The sequence below is a fragment of the Meriones unguiculatus genome, chromosome 1 (assembly GCF_030254825.1).
Source record: "Meriones unguiculatus strain TT.TT164.6M chromosome 1, Bangor_MerUng_6.1, whole genome shotgun sequence".
Taxonomy (NCBI): domain Eukaryota; kingdom Metazoa; phylum Chordata; class Mammalia; order Rodentia; family Muridae; genus Meriones; species Meriones unguiculatus.
Genome location: NC_083349.1, coordinates 21831979 through 21838591, shown reverse-complemented (window position 1 = coordinate 21838591; position 6613 = coordinate 21831979). Strand labels below are relative to the sequence as shown.

At 54.6% G+C, this 6613-nt stretch overlaps 1 long non-coding RNA gene across 1 annotated transcript; it reads right to left on the bottom strand.

The window, feature by feature from the left end:
* Positions 1–236: 236 nt before the first annotated feature.
* Positions 237–3582, bottom strand: LOC132656470 (uncharacterized). Its single transcript, XR_009594218.1, has 3 exons — positions 3276–3582; positions 2740–2938; positions 237–610 (listed from the first exon to the last, which is right to left on the bottom strand). It is a non-coding gene; the product is annotated as an uncharacterized LOC132656470 (long non-coding RNA).
* Between the last annotated feature and the right edge of the window lie 3031 nt (positions 3583–6613).

The window sequence follows — 6613 nt, the reverse complement described above, 5'->3', positions numbered from 1 at the left end:
GCTCTTCCCCAGAAAAGCAGGAGGTGAGGGCCCAGGCTTGAGGAAGCATGGAGGAGACAGATCCCAGGCCTAAGTCTGTTGGAGGCATATTTCCGGGGACCACACACCAGGCACAGGCACGGTGATGCTAGCTTGTCATCCCAGTATGTGGAAGGCGGGGGAGCAGGGTCAGGAACTCTACTCTGCCTTTTAAGGGTTAAAAAGACAGAAGAACACGGGAAGATTCATGTGGCTACAGTTTTTTTCTTTTTTCCCAAATTAAGTTTTTTTTTTTTCTTCTGTGATTTAAATCCCACACCCATGAAGAGCTCAGAAGTCAGCAAAGGGAAGGGAGTTGATTCATCATGAAGTCATTTTAACAATTCTCTTTCTGAATATGAACCAAAACGTTTAATTAATTCCACATACCACAGGCGGCGCACCACAGCCTTCACTCTGCATATTCAGCTAAGCGGTGAATGAATGCACGGAAGAGACGCTAGCCACCCTCCAGCACTGCGCTAAACGTCTAGAAGCCAACACAGATGGGGACAGCCTGGGGGCGGCCAGGGAGCACAGCTCTGTGTGTCGCCTCCGTAGACACAGAAACCTTTTCCAACTCCCCGGCATCCTGAAAAAAAGATAGATTGCTTTAAAGTGACTTTTCTTTTTATCCCCCCTTTCACAGGTAGCTCAGGCTAGCCCCAGATTTGCCATCCCTCCTGCTCCAGCATCCTCAGTGCTGGAGAGACAGGTGTGGGCCACCATGCCTAGCGCGGATAGTACATGGGTTTTCTTTCATGCGTGTGCGTGCGTGCATGCCTGTGTGTGTTTGTGTGTGTTGTGCACAGTTCCCTGTGGATATTAGAAGACAACAGTGGAGGTCTGCTTCACTTTCCACTTTGTCTATAACACCATCTCTTTGGGTCTGCCTTGATTTTTTTGTTTAGATAGAGTTTCTCCGAGTAGGCTTGGCTGGCTTGGAACTCACAGAGATCCGCCTGCCTCTGCCTCCCTGGGTGCTGGGATCACAGTCATGCACCACTGTGCCAGGCTTTGCCTTGGTTTTTGTTATTGTTTGGTTTTAAGTTTTTGTTTTTGTTTGTTTGTTTTTTCGATAGGGTCTCACTTACATGGCCCTGACTGGCCAAGAACACAGTACATAGACCAGGCTAACCTTGAATTTGGATCCTCCTGCTTCTGCCTCATGAGTCCTGGTATTTAAAGCAGTGAGCTGTCCTAAGAGCTTCTTTGGACTCTCCAGTCTCCACATCACATCTTCCCCTGGTAGTGCTGGGATTACAGACTCCTGTGCCCAGCTCTATGTGGGTCACCAACCCAGTCCTCTGCACTCCAGTTTCCTGACCTGTCAAATGACTGCAATGAGAGCATCCACTTGGTGAAGCTGGAAGGTGGGGCCTTTTCCTCCATCCCTCTGGATGGAGGTAGACAGGGCCTGAAACTCATTCTGATCATGAGCCACCCTGGGGTCACCTGAGAGCCATGGAGCCTCTAAGGTCCGTCAGCAGCTTCTGCCCTGTCCCTAATGTAAACAGGCCATCTGCCCATGCAGGGGTTGTCCAGAAAATGTCTCAAAATCTCTGACCTCTCCAGGACTCTGAGGTGTTACAAACCCGTCAGGTTCCCAGTTGGCCTGTCCTAGCTTCATTTCTGTTGCTGAGATAAAACATCACAGCAGGGCTGGAGAGATGGCTCAGTGGTTAAGAGCACTGTCTGCTCTTCTAGAGGTCCTGAGTTCAATTCCCAGCACCCACATGGTGGCTCACAGCCATCTATACCCTCTACTGTCCTCTTAGAGCACTAATATGCATAAATAAATAAACAAACAAATAAATAAATAAAACGTCACAGCAAAAAGCAGCTTAGGGGAGAAACGGCTTATTTTAGCTCAGAGTTCTATTCTTGTCAGGAAAGTCAATGTGGCGGGAACTAGGAGCAGCTGGTCACAACACATCCACCAAGAGCAGAGAGACATGAATGCATGGGCGGGGGTTGGAGAGACTGTTCAGCGGTTAATACCGCTGACTGCTCGTCCAGAGGATCCAGGTTCAATTCCCAGTATCCACATGGCAGCTCACAACTGTCTGTAACTCCAGTTCCAGGGGACCTGACGCCTTCACATAGACATACTTCACACAGACAATGCATTCGGGCAAATACCCAATGCACATAGAATGTAAATAAATAAATGAATAATAAAGGTGCTAGGTCACCTTTCTCACTTATTTGTTTGTTTGGTTGTTTGCTTGAGACAAGGTTTCTCTGAATAATAGCCCTGCTATCCTGGATTCAGTTTGTAGAACAGGCTAGCCTTGAACTCAGAGGTCCTCCTGCCTCTGCCTCCCTGGTGCTGAGATTAAAGGCGCACGCCCGGCTATAAAATGTTTTGCTTGTTTTTCTTTTCTTTTTTTTTTTTTTTTTTTTTTTTTTTTCTTTTTTGCTGGTGCTTGATTTTGTTTGTTTGTACGTTTCTCATTCTTGAGCAGCCCAGGACCCAAGCCTAGGAAATGTGTCCCCCCTCCCCCCACTGGGCCTTCCCACATCAGTTAAGGCAACCAAGACAGTCTCCCACAGCCACGCTCATAGGCCTTCTTGAGACTCTCTAGCCAGGTGGTTCACGGTTGTGTCAAGTTTAAATTAACCATTACAGTTCCTAACTACTCTCCGAACATGATGTGGTGGAGGCATCCCATTGGTTAAGCCAGAACCTGTCATCCCCCACCCCCACTGAATCTTTACCTTTAAATTCGATTTATTTGCTTATTAGTGTTGGCATCTGTGTGTGTGAGAGTGCGGGTACCCTCAGAGTCCAGAAGAATGTGTAGGATCCTCCGGAGCTGGAGCTGGTTTGGGGGAGCTGCCTGACGTGTGAGTGCTGGAAACGGAATCCGGTCCTCTTGGAAAATCAGCAAGCACTCTAAAGCGTTGATCCATCTGTCTAACGCATTTAAAAAATACATAGTCACAGCGCGTTTGTGGACACTTCTCTGCTTGCCAAGCACCCTCCAGATGGGTCTCCTGACAAAAGGACCCTGGCCTGAGCCACGGCTGTTTTGGAATAATGATGAAAACTCAACTTTCAGGAGCAAACGCTGCAGTTCCTCTCTGGCTTTTACCTCTGTCAGACCACCCAGTCAAGTTCCTTAGAGGGTCAGTCAGTCATCTTACACCTACCAGCAGAGCCACGGCAGTACAGTACCCTTATAAAACGTGGAAGGGCAGTTCCTACCCAGCGAGGCCCGGGGCCTCCGCAGAAACGCAATTCCACGACTCACCTTGGGGAGCGTCCTCCGGCGCTCCTGAGCCACTGCTGCGCGTCGCCTCCAAACTTTACGGTAAGCGCGGCGCGCAGGACGACCACGTGGCGGCGAAACACCGGTCGGCGGGAATGCGCGGAATGCGCAGTGCGACCTCGCGCGCCCCGAGCCATGACCCCGGGACTCCCGGCGCGCGTTGGTGGGACCGCGGAAGCCAGCCGGGGGTCTGCCCTCGCGTCCTGCTGCGGAGCACTGCGGGGAGCAGGGACCCCGGGGAAGGCTGGGCACGTGAGGCCAGAAGACCTGTTTGAGAACCTGGGGCTAAATTTGCCCTTCCCGTTTGGGCCCCGCCGCAGCCGGCGTCCCACTATCTGGAACCCCCCTCCTCCCCCCGTGTCCCCACTCCAAAGGCCCCACTGGCCTGGATTAGGAATGGAGACACTTGGGTTTTGCAGAAAGCTGCTCGGAGGGGCGGTGCGCCCTGACCGCCTTCGGATTAATGCCGGCGGCCGGGTGCCCCCAGTTCCAGCAGCTGCGCCCTGGCATCGCACGAGGATCCGTTCGCCCTCGTTTGGGCCACGTGGTCCTGCCTGAACAGGGGTAGCTCTTGCTGTCCCGAGTAGTGCCCGTTCCCCATCCTTTTAGTCTGGGACCGGCCGTTTCCAGAGCCGGAAAGTCGACACATCCCGAAAAGTATTTCAGGGTTCGGTGTGCTCAGGGAACCTGTGTTGGCATTCAGAGAGCTGGGGGACCCAGCAGCCACCCCCTCCCTAAGGTTGCATCTCTACCCTGGGGGTCCCCGGAGCCAGCCCTGCCCCTCCAGGCGCGCGCGTTGGTTCCAGGTATTGGGGATGTGGGACTGAGACCGACTTGGCCGCGCACGCTCGGGGAGACGGGCCGAGCTGCGCGTCCACGCCCGTGTTTAGCGTAAGGGTGCCTGAAATCGCGAAGCACGTGGGCTGCCATGCGTTCCCCGAAACGCCCGCAGGGTGCGGGGAGGGAAGTGGCAGCACCTCCGGAACCTTTGGGCCCGTAGTGGGAGGGGAGCGACTGAAAGGCTGAACTAACAATGGCTAACTGGAACCCGGGCAGCCGGGTCCTTTCAAGTTGCCGCCAGGTACGCGGCTGCAGGTGACCCCACCTGGGTGCGTCCTCACCGCCCAGCCCTCTCCGGGAGCGGCTGCTGCCAGAGGCCCGGGATCGCCACCCGGCCCCGCACCCCACCACTCCCCACCCCGGCCGAGCCCCGGGCTAAGCGGCGCGGGTTCCTCAATGAACTCGTTCCCTTCCCCCTCTCAATGAAGTTCCCACAGCCAGGGACGGTGGCAAAGGCAAGGCTGCAGCGGAGTTGTCTCTCTGTCTCTGGTCTCTCGGTGGTGGCGGTGGTGGGGATCGAGGAGGCAGGAAATCGGAAAGGGGATTAAAGCTACTTTGAGATTTTTCCGTCCAAATAACGTGGGCACCTGTCAATTGGACGAGTGGCCTTTTGTCTGCAAAAGGTCACCCACAAATAAGCGCGGAACACTGTCAGCCCAGAGCGTGCAGTTCCTGCTTCGAGATGTTTTGTGTGTGTGTGTGTTTTTTAAAGCCAGTGTGAAGTTAAAGTTGCAAAAGAAAGTGTGCACGCTTGTGTTTTAAGTTACTTTTTCACCGAAAAGTGAAAAATCCCAAAGCGCTTTCTCTGAGATTCTTCCAGCAGTTGGCCAGGAAAGATCCTGAACTGCTGGCCCCCTCCAGGGCTGGGGAGCTGGACGCGCGGGGTTCCCCGGCCGGGGGATGGGCGCTCCTCGCCGGGTCCCAAATTCCTGCGCCTCGCCCCCCCGCCCCCGGTTCCTGGACGGCTCTGCACGCCCGCCAACCAGACTTGCACTTTTGCGCCCGTCCCTGAGTGCAGAGATCAACGAAGTTCCTCGTGGAGATCTGCCCGGTCCGCCTAGTAACAGCGCCGCGTCCGGATTGGCTCATGCTAATTCCAGTTTCCTGGTCTTTCCCGGGGTGGGAGTGGGGAGGGGGGTGCAGGCTGCGGGTCGCGAGCTCGTGCTGCAGGGTGGGCGAGCCCCTTTATGCCCCGTTGCCCTCGGTGGCGCGCCCTGGCTCGGCTCGCCTGCCCCGCTCGCCGGCGCTCAGCCGCGGGTGAGAGCGCGCGGCCCCATAAATCATGCCTGCTGCCGCCTGGTAGGGATTTTATGAATGAAAAGGCAGCCGGGCCGCCCTCGTGCTTAGGCTAAGGCTCCCAGGCTTGGCGGGGCCCTGTGGCCGGAGCAAGCGTGGGCGCACTGCCCGGGCCACCCACCACCTTCGGAGCTGTAGTGGCATCACTGTCCCACAGGATCCGGGCATTAGGGACCCCAGTGTTGGGGGAGGAGGAGCGGGAGGAATAAGCCTCTGAAGGTGAAGGGGTTCGCGTCTTGCCTACAGGTCCCCGCGCTCCTTTCCCAGTTTCTTGCGTTCAGTAGTAGGGACACGGAACCAGGGAAACGTGAATAATTAGCCTAACTTGGGGTCGGTCACTATGAAAACTTTTTAGGCTGAGGAATCGGGTGGGCTAAGGTGGTGGGGACCCCCCTCATTCTAAAGATATTTTATGTGACTCTAAATGTTAGGTTTTATTTAAATATCACCTTACCGGTGCACGCTTTTGTCTTGATACTCAACCCCACCCCCCCTTAAGGAACTCAAGAATGCGGCCGCAGCGGCAGTTCTAAAGGTGGAGGGACGGCCACACCCCCGACGAAGCCAATCGGAAAGCTTCCGGTGGTCCGGTTTCTGGAAGGACGAACTAATACTTGCAGCGATTGAATTTTCTTAATTAAAAAACTGAATTAGGAAAGAGCCCATCATGGCTCAGCCTTTCCTTCAAAGGTTTATTATTATTATTATTATTATTTTCTCCTGGGTAAAGCTCCCGCAGTGGAGGACGGGGACCCTGGCCGGGATGAACCCTCACCGTAGGAAGGCAAACCGCAGATCCCACCCTCAGCGAGGAGGAATAGATGAAGGAAATAGTGGCCACCATCTTGAACTGTTGCTGGGGTTTTATTTTATTTTAAAGCGAGCACATTGCTAGGCTGGGGACCCTTTAAAGTTCGGAACTACCCATCTGGCCCTTTGCAACGACCTCCAGTGCGCCAGGATGGAGCCTGCCCTGGAGCTTAGGGCTCGGGCATCTTCGAGTGTTATAGAGTTCCTGAATTTTACACGTGTTGATGAAATTGAAAGGAGATGGGGACGCCGGGAATTTCTAGGCAATCGGGCCGCCCGTGGGTGTCCTCGCGGCGTCTTCTGAAACGCGCCCATCCTCCCGGCTTGAATATAGGGTGTCCTTGCGCCCCCCCCCCCCAGGGTTCCCCTTCCAT